This window comes from Somniosus microcephalus, chromosome 25 (assembly GCF_052327205.1).
Source record: "Somniosus microcephalus isolate GS21.2 chromosome 25, FLI_Smic_1.0, whole genome shotgun sequence".
Taxonomy (NCBI): Eukaryota; Metazoa; Chordata; class Chondrichthyes; order Squaliformes; family Somniosidae; genus Somniosus; species Somniosus microcephalus.
This window is the reverse complement of record NC_141011.1, coordinates 49,163,857-49,181,058: the sequence shown is the minus strand read 5'-3', so window position 1 is coordinate 49,181,058 and position 17,202 is coordinate 49,163,857. Positions and strand designations below refer to the sequence as shown.

At 45.3% G+C, this 17,202-nt stretch overlaps 1 protein-coding gene across 4 annotated transcripts in view; it reads right to left on the bottom strand.

Annotated features, from left to right (window-relative positions):
• The window catches only part of spsb1 (splA/ryanodine receptor domain and SOCS box containing 1), a 107,211-nt gene that overhangs the window by 55,341 nt on the left and 34,668 nt on the right, over nucleotides 1-17,202 (bottom strand). For 2 of the 4 annotated variants that reach the window (XM_085967363.1, XM_085967360.1), the window contains exons 2-3: nucleotides 7,265-7,462; nucleotides 5,701-6,219 (exon numbers count right to left, since the gene is read on the bottom strand). The exons of the other annotated variants lie outside the window; for them this stretch is intronic. The gene's annotated coding sequence lies outside the window, so the exon portion shown is untranslated. The remainder of the gene's footprint in view (nucleotides 1-5,700; nucleotides 6,220-7,264; nucleotides 7,463-17,202) is intronic. 4 annotated transcript variants of the gene reach the window in all.

The following is a 17,202-nucleotide window of genomic DNA, read 5'->3' as shown; positions in this document are numbered from 1 at the left end:
GGAGAAACTGGGAGAATGGGATAGAGTCCTTACAGGAAGCGGGGTGGGAGGAAGTGTAGTCCAGGTAGCTGTGGGAGTCAGTGGGCTTGTAGTAAATATTGGTCGATAACCTATCCCCAGAGATGGAGACGGAGAAGTCGAGGAAGGGAAGGGAAGAGTCAGAGATGGACCATGTGAAGGTGAGGGAAGGGTGGAAATTGGAGGCAAAGTGAATGAAATTGTCAAGTTCGGGGCGAGAGCAGGAAACGGCACCGATACAGTCATCAATGTATCGGAAAAAGAGGTGAGGGAGGGGACCCGAGTAGGACTGGAACAAAGATTGTTCCACATAGCCCACGAAAAGGCAGGCATAGCTAGGACCCATGCGGGTACCCATGGCAATTTCATTTTTACTTATATTTTTCCACTCCTTTCCTCCCCCACCCTTTCCTTTTGTTTCTCTCTCACACCTGGCAGCTATCTTTTACCCTGCCAGTACACTTTACACCTAATCCCAGCCTATTACCATCTCGTCTAGCTTCTAATCTCTTTTACTTCTTTTGGTTCTTTTGTTCTTTTGTCCGATCGCAGCCCTGCCTTCGATCTAGTTCCTTTTCTCTCCAGTTTTGAAGAAGGGTCAAACCCGAAACGTCAACTCAAATTTCTCTCCACGGATGTTGCCTGACCTGCTGAGTTTTTCCAGCATTTTCTGTTGTTATTTTGAGAATCGTAAGGGGGTGGCCTAGTATGTTACTGCACTATAGGGTCTGCAGCTCTCGGTCAGTTTCCACTACTTGATCTCTGGACGAATGAGAGGCAGAGGGGAACTGCTGCAACACAAGAGTAGTATCATGTCCGAAACAACAACAGAAAATGCTGGAAAAACTCAGCAGGCCAGGCAACATCCCTGGAGAGAAACAAACAGAGTTAACGTTTCAGGTCGAAGACCTTTTGTCAGAACTGGGAAAAAAAAAAAAAAAACAGGAAAGGGGATAGATTTTAAAGTAAGTAGGGGCTGGGAAAAGGGAGAGGGGATGAAAAAACAAAAAGGGAAGGTCAGCGACAGGATAGAAAGCAGGAGCGATTAAGAGACATTGAGAAACATTAAGAGATATTCAAGGAACAAAGGATGGCTCTGGATTATAGACATATAGTACAGGAAACTCTTTATCCAGCACCGACGGGACCGGCATGGTGCCGGTTTATCAAAAAGTCCGGATTACAGGAGGAGGTATAGTAAAAGGTACGAGAGCCCCACAGCAACAAATCCAGGCGTCCCTGTTGCTTAGCAACAGGTGCAGGAACCCTGGCCACAAGATCCAGGCGTCCCTGTTGCTTAGCAACAGGTGCAGGAACCCCGGTTACACAGTCACAGATCCAGGAACTGCCACTAATATGAAGTAAAACTTACTTGAACCTACTCCTGAATTTTGCCGGTTAACAGAGATTTCCGGTTATTTTAGGTGCTGGTAAATCGAGAGTTTCCTGTATTATGCACAAACTTCCTCTCTAGCTCTCCATCGCCTCACCACCCTCTGCACTTGACTTGTTACACCTTGCCTCTGGCATTCAGCGCCGTCACCGTCTCCACCATTTCCCCTGGCACAGCTCTCACCGCTGCACCAAGGACTATAGGCTGGCATTACACCTGCATGACTGAGCCAAATCTGGCTGTGAACAACCTGGCCAATCAAAAGCAATACAGAACCACCCTCTCCTCATCCAGATCCTTCCACTCCTCCAAAGGGAGGCCAAGGGCACTGACAGGCTCCTCTTGCTGAAAGATCAACTGGGGAGGTAAAGACCACCCATTCAGCTACCTTCCTCCCCTGCCCCAACCCAACATCACAGTACATAATTTCCCATTCTCTACCCAGGACCTCAACCACCTCATCTCACCCATGAGGCCGCCTTCTTGAACTGCTGCAATTCTTTGCAGTGGTTTGTGATACAACGGAGTGGCTCACCTATAGGCCAGACCAGGTAAGGACGGCGGGTTTCTTCCCTAAAAAAGGACATTAGTGAATCAGTTGGGTTTTTAATGACTATCCGACAGCTTCATGGCCATGTTTACTACTACCAGCTCTTATTTCCAGATTTAATTTTCCTCAAACTACCATGGGGAGATGGACATCAGTGTTTGATCATGCCTTAGGTCAATGTCTCCAATCCTTCTCCCACCATTGTTGGGTGTCCAATTAGATTAACCTCTGAAGTACTTTGGAACATTTATTAAGTGAAAACTGCAATACAAGAGCAAGTTGTGTTTCAACAGACAAAATTGACACTTGTGGCTTTTCAAAAATAAACTCGTACACAGCATAAATGACATTTCCACCTCAAATTCGAGTAGACATGGGTCTTCTCTTGCTGCGGTTATTCCCAATTGATCATCCAGTCAGACACTGGCCCTGAAATTGCTGTTGGAGGCTTCCCCCCGGGCTAACTCCTCCGATCCACAAGTACCCGACTACCTGGTGCCTCTGTATCTTCGGACTCTTCGGGTCCTGGGCCTGCAGGTGTAGGCCTGCGTAAAGGCCCACGTATCCCGTGGCGCAGGCGGTTCGCAAGCATCCCCGAGATCACATGGACCAGCCCAACCAACCAATCAGAAAGGGAGATTCCCATTATGCTTATGGAGATTCCATTTACGCACACAATCCCCATCAGCACACTAGGAATGACAAAAAACTTCACAATCTAAATAAAAAGAAATTACAATTAAAATTAAAACTACAATTTAAACATTAAAAGCAAAAATATAACTGAAAAATAAATGTAAACATTTTTTTTTTATAAAAAGGGGCCCAAAAATAACCTAAACTAAATGTTAACGATTTTAGAATGATGCAACTTGGAAAAAAAATGTAAAACCTTATGCTGGTAAAAGGCAGCCCTACACCTGCTTTTACCAGGCATAAGGGTTTTGTGGGCATTCGCTGGGCAAATAGCCCGACTCTCCGCCAGCGAACATCCATTTCCTGCGCATGCGGATGAACCGGTCAAGCTGAAACTTGACAGATCGCAAGTTCTGGGTTTTCACGCATGGAAGGGGTGGGAGAAAGCATTAAGCATAATTGGAATCCCCTTTTTGATTGGTTGGGCTGGCCCGCATGATCTCAGGGACGCTCGAGAACCACACTCGCCCCATGGGCCGTTAAATACATAGCAGGCCTGTGGTGCTGGGAAGAAAAAGAAGTTGACGAGTGTCGATTTTCCCCATTTAATCCTAAACCAAGGGGGTGCAGTTGGTTCCATTGTTCAGTAAATGGAAACCGCCTTCACTTAAAAACTATACTACATTTCACATGGCACAGCACCGGAAACGTCTCAGGTCTGTTGTGCATTTACCTGCTAACCTAACCCAACTCCGAGGCCACTGCTCTAAATAAAAGTCAAACCCAGGTAATTATAGTGACCTATAAAGTGCTGGGGTCAATGAGAGGGCTGTCGTAACAGCTTGTAAATCTAGGTGAATGAGTGGTTTTCTTTCTCTTCACTAGTTGTAACAAGGGGCTACCAGGTGAACCGAGGACATGCAATATCTTTATATACGCAAGATAGATACGAACGAGTTTGGATTCCCTGAATTGCTTGCTCAAAGAAAAACCCCAACCCAATGAATATTGCAATTGGGAAAGGATTCTCATCCAACAGCTGAATAAAGAGGCACAGAAATCCTCACTTTGTACCAGGAAATACTACAACACATTCACGGTATGAAAAAGGAAACTGATGTTTCCGTCGCAGTCTCTCACCCTTAACAGGGGGTCAGAGAGAGCAGCTGAGTTGTGGCAACTGCTTCCTGAAATGCCAGTACCATGTGTTCCCCTCTCATTAACACTTCAATGTGAGCTCGCATTTATAAAACATGAAGCATGCATCCGGGGTGTATGGTGGAAGGTCCTCTTCCTTCCCCACAACCTCTACAAACACCAGTGTGCAACAGTTGCACCTTTTCCCAGTTCCAGCCCCTTCAGAAATGCCACAAGTCTAAATTTCTTTTAAAAAGCTTGTCGGTATTGGAGTGGTGCTTACTAATGCTATACATTTCAATTCTTACCAGTGAGTTAATCAATGATTATTTTAAAACATTGCACTAATTTCAGTTGCAGGGGAGGAACATAGGAACAGGGAGGCAGCCATTCAATGAGATCATGGCTGATCTGTGACCTACCTTCATATACCCGCCTTTGCCCCATATACCCTTAATACCTTTGGTTAACAGAAAGCTATTAATCGTAAAATTAACAATTGGTCTAGCATCAACGGCCATTTCTGGGAAAGTTCCAAACTTCTACCACCCTGTGTGTGTAGAAATGTTTCCTAATTTCACTTCTGAAAGGTCTGGCTCTAACCTTTAGGCTATGTCCCCTAGTCCGAGACTCCCCAACCAGCAGAAATAGGTTTCTCTATCTACCGTATCAGTTCCCCCTAATACCTGTAGCTTGAAGATTTTGGTCATAAATTCCAGGGAATACACCCCTAGTTTGTGCAAGCTCATCTCTTAATTTAACCCTTAGGGTAGAATGGGGAAAACCACACTATGGCCCAGGGTTTTCTTTGCATTTACGCCCAGGTAATCGGAGCGCAAACCAATTACGTGGCTTGAAAGATCATAGACTTTTGGGTACAAGTGAGCTATGCACACAAGACACCCAAATCAAGAGAAGGAACACCGATTATTCTCACTATTCCTCATACCCCGCCCCCAAAAAGTGACTGGTGTGGGGACAGGAGCAGGTATTCATCTTGTGCTACATATTTGGTTTAAAAAGTTAAAATCTCAACTTCAGCTAGTCCCTCAACTGCTGTAAATGAATTACAAGTGGAACTCTAAATGGAACCCACCTTCGACAGACTTCCCATTAGGTACATGAGCTCGGGCCAGTTACTATTTAGCTCAATTGAATTTCAGAAGGGCAACTATAAAGCCTTTTATTTTAGGCTGCAGTTCGCCCTATTGAAAATTAAGTTTTAAAGCTATGCCCAAACTCTAAAATTCAGTTTATAATTGTAATATCTGAATATCCTCAAATAAAACATTAACTTTTATAAAAATCCAATTAAACCAATTTCAAATTAAAACTGATTCCATGCTGATAAGGGAATTAGGGGTTACGGGGAGCGGGCAGGGAAGTGGACGTGAGTCTAGGTTCGGATCAGCCATGATCCTATTGAATGGCGGAGCAGGCCCGAGGGGCCGTATGGCCTACTCCTGCTCCTACTTCTTATGCCAAGTACAGCATATGATACAAATGTGTTGCAATTCAGGTCTGTATCAGCAAATTATTGGGCTAGCCGTGGGAAGAGAAAGAAAAACAGAGTGATTTAACATTTAAACAGAGGACAGACATTACAGTACAGATCACTCCTGGAACACGAACAAGTTTATCGTAAGACACTGGAAATGGCAATGTTTCGCCATCACTCAATAGACATTTCAATTTGTTTAGGAAAACATTTTGCAACTGTGATTCATTGAAAACATAGAACAGCTGGAAACACAAATCTGAGCCGAGAAGATTGGAGCACTGCATTCTGTACACGGAACACCATGTGAACTTGGATATATAAAAAATACTCCCAATTTCAGACTTAAAAAACCGTCTCCTCGGCCCATAAAATTTACACCACGTCCTTCATTCTCTCCAAGTGAATGACATACCAATTTTCTCGGCAGTATAATGCCAGTGTTGTACCACACGTTGAAAAACTTACTTTTTTTTTGTCTTAAAATACTCCTGTGCAGCACCTTGGGACGTTTTACTACGTTAAAGGCGCTATATAAATACAAGTTGTTGCTGTTGTTACTGAAAGTCTGCGGATAGGGTTCTGCACCTGACCAGAGCCATTACGGAGGCACGGAAACGCACTCTCATTAGTTCAATCGCCAGCCATTTTTATTCAAATAAAATCCATTTGCCGCTATCCCGACACAGTCACAGTCGCTCCCATTCTACTGAAAGACTGATCCTCCTCCAACTTACGAGATGAATGTCTATCGCCCTTGCAAAGGTTGGAGAGAGTCTGGCTCCATCGTTGGAAAAATGCAAAAAGCAGTAGATTTGCAATTTGCAGAGTACTTGTACAGATGTCCCTAGGTTGCGCAGAGTGAGAATGACAGCTTTAGTTCGGGACAATTCCCCATAGTGAAACTCGGAGGTCACCATCAGGACAGGATGCAAGGGTATTTTTTTTTGAAGCAGTGCAACACTTTCACACACGTATAAGAGTGACCTGGAAGACAATGTAACGGATATACCAAATTCATTCTTGAATACATATTTCAGATGCAATAGCAATCTTAAATTAATGCTTCATACAGGTTTAAAATTTTACAGCAGGATAAGATTTTTTTTCTTCCCAGCATAGCGACTACATTGCTCGAGAGCTGCCCAATCAGGAATATTTGAGGCACCGTCCGTGATTAGTGCAAATGTATCAATGTTCACATTTGTGGGAGCTTGCTGTGCATAAATTGGCTGCCGCGTTTCATAAGAACTTAAGCAATAGGAGCAGGAGTAGGCCAGTTCGTGCTTCAAGCCTGCTCCGTCTTTCAGTAAGATCATGGCTGATCTTTGACCTCAACTCCACTTTCCTGCTCTATCCCCATATTCCTTGATTCCCTTAATATTCAAAAATCTATCGATCTCTGTCTTGAATATACTCAACGACTGAGCCTCCACAGCCCTCTGGGGTAGAGAATTCCAAAGATTCACCACCCTCTGAGTGAAGGAATTTCTCATCAGTCCTGAATCGCCGACCCCTTATTCTGAGACTGTGACCCCTGGTTCTAGACTCCCCAGCCAGGGCAAACATCCTCCCTGCATCTACCCGGTCAAGTCCTGTAAGAATTTTGTATGTTTCGATGAGCTCATCTCTTATTTTCCTAAACTCTGGAGAATATAGGCCTAGTCTACTCAATCTCTCCTCATAGGACAATCCCCCCATCCCAGGAACCAGTCTGGTGAACCTTCGTTGCACTCCCTCTATGGCAAGTATATCTTTCCTTAGGTAAGGAGACCAAAACTGGACACAATACTCCAGGTGTGGTCTCACCAGGGCCCTAGATAATTGCAGTAAGACGTCTTTACTCTTATACTCAAATCCTCTTGTAATAAAGGCCAACAGACCATTTGCTTTCCTAATTGCTTGCTGTACCTGCATGTTAACTTTCAGTGATTCTTGTACAAGGACACCCAGGTCCCTCTGAACATTTCCCAATCTCTCGCCCCATTTAAAAAAACTCTGCTTTTCTTATTTTTCCTACCAAAGTGGATACCTTCATATTTCTCCACATTATATTCCATTTGCCATGTTCTTGTCCTTCACTTAGCTTGTCGACATCCCGCCTTTCATCCTCCTCACAACTTACATTCCCACCCAGCTGAGAAAGGTCATCGACCTGAAAAGTTAACTCGGTTTCTCTCGCCACAGATGCCGCCTGGCCTGCCGAGTATTTCCAGCATTTTCTGTTGAGCTAAATAGAAGAAAACAAAACATTTGAATGCATTGGGGGGTGGGAGAGAATTAAGCTTCTTGCCCCATCTTGTTGAATTTGCATCTTGCTAATATTACAGCAATAAGTCAGTGACAAGTGAGCAGCTTCAATGTGGTCATTAATCTTTTACTTGTCAGTGTTAAAAGAGAAAACGAGTTGGATCTGGAATTTCCCTGCCTTTGGGAGATTGGAAACTCCCTGCACCTCCAGTTTAAGGGGTTAAACTCTACCCACATATCATTTGTGGATAAGATCCAAGGCAATGTAGGCCAACCTGCCAAATACACAAGAGGATTCTTCTGCCAACACACAACTCTACACAAACCCCACACTGTGCAACAGTACATCCAGAAACCCATTGCTCGAGGGGGATTTCCACAAACATGATCAAATCAACTTTTATTGCCATTGTTAGTGCACAAGTGCAGTACAACGAAATGTAGGCTTGCGGCTCCCGAGAGTGTACATTTGGATTAAGACATTTAAACATTCAACATACATTTGGCTTGTAGTATATTAACATAAATATAACCATAATAAAGTGCATTGGCAGATGTGCAGGCTTTAGAGTTTATTTGTGGAGTTCAGTAGGATGACAGCCCTGGGAAAGAAGCTGTTCCTAAATCTGGTCGTACAGGTGCGAATGCATCTGTAGCGTCTCCCAGATGGCAGGAGGGCGAACAGACTGTGGCTGGGGTGGGTAGGGTCTATGATGATGGTCCGTGACCTCCGTAAACAGCGTTTCTGGTATATGTGCTCTATGGTCGGTAGCCGGGTGCCGGTAATGCGTTGGGCAGTTTTGACTACCCGCTGCAGGGCTTTCCGGTCATAGTAGCTACAGCTGCCATACCAGACTGTGATACAGTTTGTCAGGATGCTCTCGATTGTGCAGCGGTAAAAGTTAGAGGGGATCAGGGGTGACAGGTTACATCCCTTCAGCCTCCTTAGGAAATAGAAAACTTCACGAGTCGCACTCTGAAGCCAAACAGCAAGGAGTTCAAATAGACTGTCCCTGGGAGCATTTCTGATACTGTGCACCTGAACATTGAGCGAGTGAAAGCACACATTTGCAGCGAGACTCTTCTCCATACCAGTCTAAAAAGTGTCAATTGCTCAGATTCCTCTCAAACCAAACCATTGAGCCAACACTTCCTGAACCCCCAACTCATTTTATGACTCTTCGAAACTTCAACTCCACTTAAGGGGCGGGGAAGAAAATTTGATGCTACACGCTTTAAAAAGTGTGAAGTACATTGGGATAAGAGGTTCTGTTAATAGACAGCTAACAAAGAACTAAAATTTAAATAACATTTTTTGAACAAAATGTTGTTATCAATCAGAACAGGAAATGCGTACTAATCAGCCTGGTAAGGTATCTACCGAACTAGAGACAGCCGAGGTAATTTATTAAGTTATATCAATGCAACTGTAGTCACCTTTCACTTCCATCTACTGCCTTACCCGGCTAACTAAGCCAATCTGATCAACAGCTGTGGGGTGGGGCGGCGGAAGGAACAAACTCTCGTTTTACATCATCGCCCAAAGCTTCATAAAAGCTGCCTAAGCAATTTTTTGCTCTTGTGCATTTTGCAATACCTGGTCTCAGGAGCCCCAGATTTACACATTACTGTATATATCACGCTCCATTACCAGAGGTGTTAATGCTTTTCACAGCACCGTTATGAGCCAACCAATAGGTCAGCGGATTTTTTTTAATTTTTTTTATTTTTATAAAAAGGTGCAAGAAATGCAATACTAAGTGACTGATGTTGTCCAATAGGCATCCTCGGGAACTGTTCTAATCTCAGTAAGTGTTTCCTAATAACACCCTTTTCAGGAGTGAAATTAGGAAACGCTTTACACAGAGTGGTAGAAGTTTGGAACACTTCCACAAATGGCAAGTGATGCTAGATCAATTGTTAATTTTAAAATCGGAGATTGATAGCTCTCGGTTAACCAAAGGTATTAAGGGATATGGGCCAAAGGCGGTTATACGGAGTTAGGTCGCAGATCAGCCATGATCTTATTAAATGGCGGAACAGGCTCGAGGGGCTGAATGGCCTCCTCCTGTTCCTGTGCAACAGGCTCGAGGGGCTGAATGGCCTCCTCCTGTTCCTGTGCAACAGGCTCGAGGGGCTGAATGGCCTCCTCCTGTTCCACAGGCTCGAGGGGCTGAATGGCCTCCTCCTGTTCCTGTGCAACAGGCTCGAGGGGCTGAATGGCCTCCTCCTGTTCCTGTGCAACAGGCTCGAGGGGCTGAATGGCCTCCTCCTGTTCCTGTGCAACAGGCTCGAGGGGCTGAATGGCCTCCGCCTGTTCCTGTGCAACAGGCTCGAGGGGCTGAATGGCCTCCTCCTGTTCCTGTGCAACAGGCTCGAGGGGCTGAATGGCCTCCTCCTGTTCCTGTGCAACAGGCTCGAGGGGCTGAATGGCCTCCTCCTGTTCCTGTGCAACAGGCTCGAGGGGCTGAATGGCCTCCTCCTGTTCCTGTGCAACAGGCTCGAGGGGCTGAATGGCCTCCTCCTGTTCCTGTGCAACAGGCTCGAGGGGCTGAATGGCCTCCTCCTGTTCCTGTGCAACAGGCTCGAGGGGCTGAATGGCCTCCTCCTGTTCCTATGTTCCAAACATCACAATGTTCCTTCTTACAACTGGATGCCATTGATGACCAGGCACAGTTCTGTCAGCTGAGATTTCTCAACTTTATCTCTGAAAACCAGACAGCAGAGACTCATTTTGTCATGGGTTGCAGGAGCTTCCCTTCCCGACTCACTCGAGGCGTGACAGGCAGAGAGAGACAGTGGGGCTCTACTCGATTGCAATTCTCCAAAACCATTGTTATTACAAAAAGAATGCGTCATCTGCACAATTCTGAATGCTGTTATTTTGACAGGTGTCAGCCTTGGCTCAGTGGGCAACACCCTTACCTCTGAGTCAGACAGTGCGGGTACTCTCACTCCAAAGACCTGAACACAGTCTATGCGGACACTTCAGTGCAGTACAGTACTGAGGGAGCGCTGCACTGTTGGAAGGTGCCATCTTTAGGAGGAGACATTAAAGCGAGTCCCTGTCTGCCCTCTCATATGGATGCAAAAGATCCCATGGCATGCACTATTCATAGAAGACCAGGAGAGTTCTCCCCAGTGTCCTGGGGCCAATATTTATCCCACAATCAACATCACTAAAACAGATTATCTGGCCATTATCACATTGCCATTTGTGGGAGCTTGCGGTGAGTAAATTGGCTGCCTCGTGTCCTACTTTTTGTAAACTAGCAACTGCCAACAGGACAGACGAGAGGGAGGGAGAGGGAGAGAGGGAGAGGGAGAGGGAGAGGCTAAAAGAAACACATGGTTTGGTGCTAATCCAAACAAGAAACAGCCCATATTTGACACCTAGTATTCATTCAGTGTTCCTGGGTTTGACTAGTCCGGACAAAAGAAAAAGACAGACTTAGTTGCAACATAGAAAACATGAGTTTTTGATGCATAGTTAAGTGGTTAGGAGGGAGAGGGTAAAAAAGTGACTGTGTGGATTCTGCAGAGGACAATGAAAATCACCCCTCAAGAATGGTTAACCAGTCTGCCAACTTTTACTGCCAGGGTCACTTCGGAAGGTATCAGAGGAATGCTACTTGTGTGGAAACACAATCAACCCTGAATCACCTTCTGCAACAGGAGAAGCAACCAGGGAGAGTTAGACTTGGTGTCAGTTGCCATTTTTACAATGGCTTCATTAAGTTTAAAAAGGGAGACCTTTTCACACACAATTTCTTTTCAATGCCTACTCAAACCCAATGTAAAGACAAAATACAGGAGCGTGCATACAGGTTTCACCTCTCCATTGTACGGATCACTTTAAATATCAATGCCCTCATTTCCATTATGGCAGTCATGGAGTTATAAATCAACTAATAGCACGACACCAATTGTTAGCCGATTGGATCTGGAAACATGCCTTGAGCATCTGAATGGCACACAGCTGGCACAAGTCAACCTCAATGGTCAACACTTCTCTAAACAGAATTTAATTAATTAATCTTTGCAGTCTGAAAACAAACAGGGCTTTCCAAAGCCCTATGAAATAAACCAAATATTGCCTGTCCGGTAACAAGAGTTACACAGCAATTAACCCCGCCATTTTATGCATACTTAATTTTAATTAATTCTTTGAGATAGTGAAGTTTGTTCTGTCACGTGACCACATATCGTTTACAAGGAAGCCATTATGGCACGGATGCTAATCAGAGCTTTCTGCGACAGAAAAAAAAAGGGTTAAACACATTCCAGGAGAGAACACAAATAATTGAGGCTGAAACAGAGGAAACACATTTCAGGATTTAATATCCCAAACAGAACACTACAGCAGCCTTGCTGTCCAGACTAGCCACTGGGGTTTCACCAAACCCCTGGGACAATATTGGAACCCGACTCTCAAGAGACACTCTCTGCCCAGTAACAAATTTCCAAAAGGTTTCAATAGAGTACAATTTAGGTGGCAATGGAAACAATAGACAGCCAACTTCTATTTTGGTGAGAATTAGTTTTTTTTTTAAAATTCGTTCCTGTTGTGTCTGTGTGTTGATAGAGACACTGAAGACAGGAGTTGGTTTCATAGGTGTTTAGTAAACAAAGTCTGGAGGGGAACTAACTGATACAACACAATATACAGGCTTATATAGCCCGAGTGGCCATTACAGTACACATGGGGCTCTTAAAGGCACATACACTACAATTCCTCCCCTTTTAGCCAACCAGTACATAATATTTTAAGTAATTAATTACATGTTACAAGAAAAATAATCTACACATTGCGACAGTTAATTAATTATAAGTCAGTCTCTCTGGAGGCTTCCTGACTCGGTCCGGATAACGCCTTGGTGGTGTAGTAGTTTCTGGTGGTGTAGTAGGTTCTTTTGGCAAGGCTGATTCGGCTTGAATGCCAGTGTCGGGTTCATCGGGTTCCAGTATCACCGGATCGGAGGTAGATATGGGTATCTCTACTTCATCGTTAGGCGTATAGAGTTGTGGTGTAGTTTGTCCCTTTTCGGATGACTATGATTTGGTCAGCGTGGCGCCTTATTATGCTTTCTCCGATGTCCACGGTATACATCAGCGGTCCTAGTCGTGTGCAGATAGTTCCAGGCTGCCACTTCTCGGTACGGTAGTCCCGGGCCAAAACTTGTTGACCTATCTGGAAGGTTCTAGTTGGCCTTTCATTCATGCCTTGAAATTGCCGGTTCTCTACGTCCCTTCTGATGTTTGGCTTGATCAAATCCAGCCGGCATCTTAGGCTTCTATTGAAGAACATCATGGCGGGAGTTTGGTTTGTAACCGTATGTGTTGCATTCCTGTATGCGAACAAGAAGTTATCCACCTTGTGCTGAAGTTTTATGTCTTCATTACCCATGGCCTTTATGGCCTTCTTGAAGGTCTGGACAAACCTTTCAGCCAATCCATTGGTGGCGGGGTGGTATGGGGCGGACGTGTAGTGCTTAACCCCATTGTTTAAGAACTTCCTGAATTCTTCGGACACAAATTGCGGTCCATTATCAGAACAGATCTGTTCCGGCAGCCCATTCCTGGCAAATATGGTCCTTAATACTGTGATGGTTTTTTCCGTGGTGGTGGAGGACATCTTTATTACCTCCGGCCACTTGGAGTGTGCATCCACCGCGATTAAGAACATTGAGTCCATAAATGGACCAGCAAAGTCGATATGTACCCTTTGCCAGGGGGATGGGGGCCACTCCCATGGATGTAGAGGGGCCTGCGGTGGAGCGTTTTGGACCTTCTGGCATCCTAGGCAGCTCTTGGTCATTTCTTCGATGTCTCCATCGATACCTGGCCACCATACAAACGCCCTGGCTAGGTTCTTCTTTTTCACTCCACCCAGATGCCCCTCGTGAAGCTCCTTTAGAACTTTATCCTGGAGTTTGGGTGGAATCACCACTCTGGATCCACACATCAAGGTTCCTCGGCACACTGACACCAGCATTCTCGCAAAGAGACACCAGCATTCTCGCAAAGAAGAGAACAGCTAACAGTGGTTCGCCATGTGCTGGCCATCCCTTCACTGTTAAATCGTAGACTCGAGAGAGAGTCAGGTCATTTCTAGTTTCTCTTTCAATGGCAGAATTTGTTACTGGTAGACATTCGACTATGGTAGAGGGGAAAATCTCCACTGGGTCTACGGTAGGTGCTTCTTCTACCGTTGGCAACGGTAGGCGCGATAACCAGTCAGCATTCCCATGCTGTTTTGATCCTTTGTATTCTATGTTGTATTGGTGTGCCCCTAGAAAAGAGGGACCACCTCTGTAGCCTTTGCGCTGTCATAATGGGAACACCCTTTTTAGGGTTGAATATGGAGATGAGGGGTTGATGGTCATTCAACAAGGTAAATTTTTGTCCGTGTAGGTAATGGTTGAATTTCTTCACTCCCCATACCAGGCCGAGTGCTTCCCTGTCGATTTGGCCATAGTTACGCTCAGCTGAGTTCAATGAGCGTGACGCAAAAGCTATCGGCCGTTCCGAGCCATCAGGGAATTTATGCGATAATACTGCTCCTATGCCATAAGGGGATGCATCGCACGCCAGTCTGATTGGCAGTGATGGGTTGTAATGAGCCAAAACTTCTTTGACGTGATTAAGTCTTTGCATTTATGGAAGGCATGTTTACAGTCTTCGCTCCATTTCCAAATTACTCCTGTTTGTAGCAGTTCATTAAGATGGTGTAGAAGAGTTGATAAATTACTATCATAAATTTTTACCGAACTTATTAATCCCAGGAACGACCTTAATTGTGAAACATTTTCAGGTGCTGGGGCTTTTATGACCGCTTCAATTTTCTCAGGTGACTTATGCAACCCTTCCTTATTAATTATGTGGCCACAATATATTTGATTCTGGAAAAATTCGCACTTGGGGCAATTTGCTCGTAGGCCCCGTTCTCAGCCTAGTGAGCACCTGCTCCAAATTGGCAAGGTGCTCGTTGTCGTTTTCTCCTGTTACAAGGATGTCATCTAGGTAGCATCGAGTCCCCGGAATCCCTTGCAGGACTTGCTCCATAGCTCTTTGCCAGATAGCTGGAGCAGATGCTACTCCGAAAAACCAGTCGATTGTACTGGTATAGGCCTTTGTGTGTATTTATCGAGAGATACTTTTTAAGAGGCCTCTTCAACCTCCATTTGTAGATATGCCTATGCCAAGTCAATTTTGGTGAAACGTTTCCCTCCGGATAGTGAGGCGAAGATATCTTCTATCCTCGGAAGAGGATACTGAACCGTGTGAAGGACCGGGTTTACAGTCACCTTGAAGTCTCCACAGATGCGAATTTTTCTCTGTTCAGATTTATCATTATTCAATGCTTTCTTCATGACTGGAACGATGGGTGTTGCCCACTCGCTCCAATCTATTTTGGATAATACGCCTGCCTTTTCCAAATTCTCCAGCTCTGCCTCGACTGCTGGACGAACTGTGTATGGCACCGGCCTTGCCTTAAAAAACTTGGGAATTGCCACATCTTCCACTTTTATTGAGGCGGTGATGCCTTTCAAGGTTCCTAGTTTCTCTTGAAACACTTCCTTGGCGTTGGCCAAGATGTCTTTTAATTGTTCAGGTATGACGTCATCATCATTTTTTCCCCTTACTGGTCACTGTCAGTGCCTGAATGGAGTGCCAGTCTAAACGTATTTTCCTGATCCATTCACGTCCCAACAGCGGTGGACCGCCATCTTGTAGAACGTATAAATACAACTTCTGTATTTCCTTGCCGTTGTATACAACAGGCACCCTTATTTTTCCTTTGGGGGTATACTTTCTGCCCCGTATATGTTTTCAAGATAATGGATGTATCTTTTAAAAGGTATATGCGGAAATAGCCACTCGTAATCCCGTCGATTTATGATGGTCAGAGCTGATCCTGTATCTAGCTCCATTTTAACTGGGGACCCTGCTATCGTGAGGGTAACCCAAATGGTCTGGTAATCTTCTTTGGCAATTACATTATGTAATTTGAGAGAACTTAGTCTCTTGTTTCCGGAGTCGCTATCGCTCTTCTGGTCTTCGAAGCTACTGTCCGTCATCATTTGTACCTTTGTGCTTTTCCTTATTGATTTTTTTTCCTGTTAGTGGATTTTGTGTTTCCAGATCGGCGTACGTGTAATGTGTCCCATCTTTCTGCATTGCCTGCATGCTTTGTCCTTGAACCAGCAGTCCCTCTGGCCATGGGTGGATCTGCCGCAGCGATAACATCTCTTGAAACCCCGTGTCATTTCATGGGTGCCAAAGTCCTGTGGCTTTTGCTGTATTTCTGCAGCTCCTCTTGCACTGAAAGCCTTGTCCAGTGTCAAATCTTTCTCAGAAAGTAGCCTTTTTTGTGTTCCTTCATTTAGGAGACCGCAGACGAATTTGTCTCGTAGAGAATCTGCCAGTCCTGCCCCGAATTGGCAGTGTAGGGTATCAACAATCTCCTTAAAATTCTTGTCCATCGGTTCGGCTGGAGTGATTAAGTTTCGTAACAGCTTATATATCTTTGCGCCCATTAGATTTAGAAGTACTGAAGCTTTTTTTTTCATCTTCTATTCCATTTGCGGTGCAATATACCTCTACTCTTTCCACATATGGTCCAATCCTCTATCTTATCAAAAGCATCAATATTGCCAGACTTAGGCATCCTAGAAAAAAAATGGCGCTTCCCCGCCGCTGCTGCCGATGACAACGCTGTTTCCTGCGGTTTCCGTTCTTTTTATTTATTTGTTTACAGTTGGAGACTCGTTCCCGCTGGACTCTCTCTCTAGGTCTGAACGCCGACCTGCTTGCAGCGCCGGCCGTCTCCCGAGTGCTCCCTCCCAGTCTGTTACTGCTTGCCTCCGCTTTCGCTGCTTGGCCTAGCTGCAGAGCCAGCCGCTGGAGCCCCAGCCCAACGCCCAAGGAGGATTATTGCAGTACCTGCCACCAGCTTGGCTAGCTGGTGAAACCACAGCTTTTTTTTTTTCTTTTCAACTTTGGACGCCAGAGGAATCGATGTCCTTGTGGTGCTGCCGAATTGCAGGCAAGTCCGTTTCCAATTCGTCGCCACTGTTTGTCTCTATCAACACACAGACACCTGAAGACAGGAGTTGGTTTCATAGGTGTTTACTAAACAAAGTCTGGAGGGGAACTAACTGATACAACACAATATACAGGCTTATATAGCCCGAGTGGCCATTACCAGCATTACAGTACACATGGGGCTCTTAAAAGGCACATACACTACAATTCCTGGGGTGTGGGAGTCACTGGCAAGGCCAGCATTTATTGCCCATCCCTAATTGCCCTCGAGAAGGTGGTGGTGAGCCGCCTTCTTGAACCGCTGCAGTCCGTGTGGTGAAGGTACTCCCACAGTGCTGTTAGGGAGGGAGTTCCAGGATTTGACCCAGCGACGATGAATTAACAGCAATATATTTCCAAGTCAGGATGGTGTGCGACTTGGGCAGCAGGTGCATGGGAACACCACCTCCTTGTCCTTCTAGGTGGAAGAGGTCGCGGGTTTGGGAGGTGCTGCCGAAGAAGCCTTGGTGAGTTACTGCAGTGCATCTTGTAGATGGTACACTGCAGCCACAGTACGCCGGTGGTGGAGGGAGTGAATGTTTAAGGTGGTGGATGGGGTGCCAATCAAGTGGGCTGCTTTGTCCTGGATGGTGTCAAGCTTCTTGAGTGTTGTTGGAGCTGCACTCATCCAGG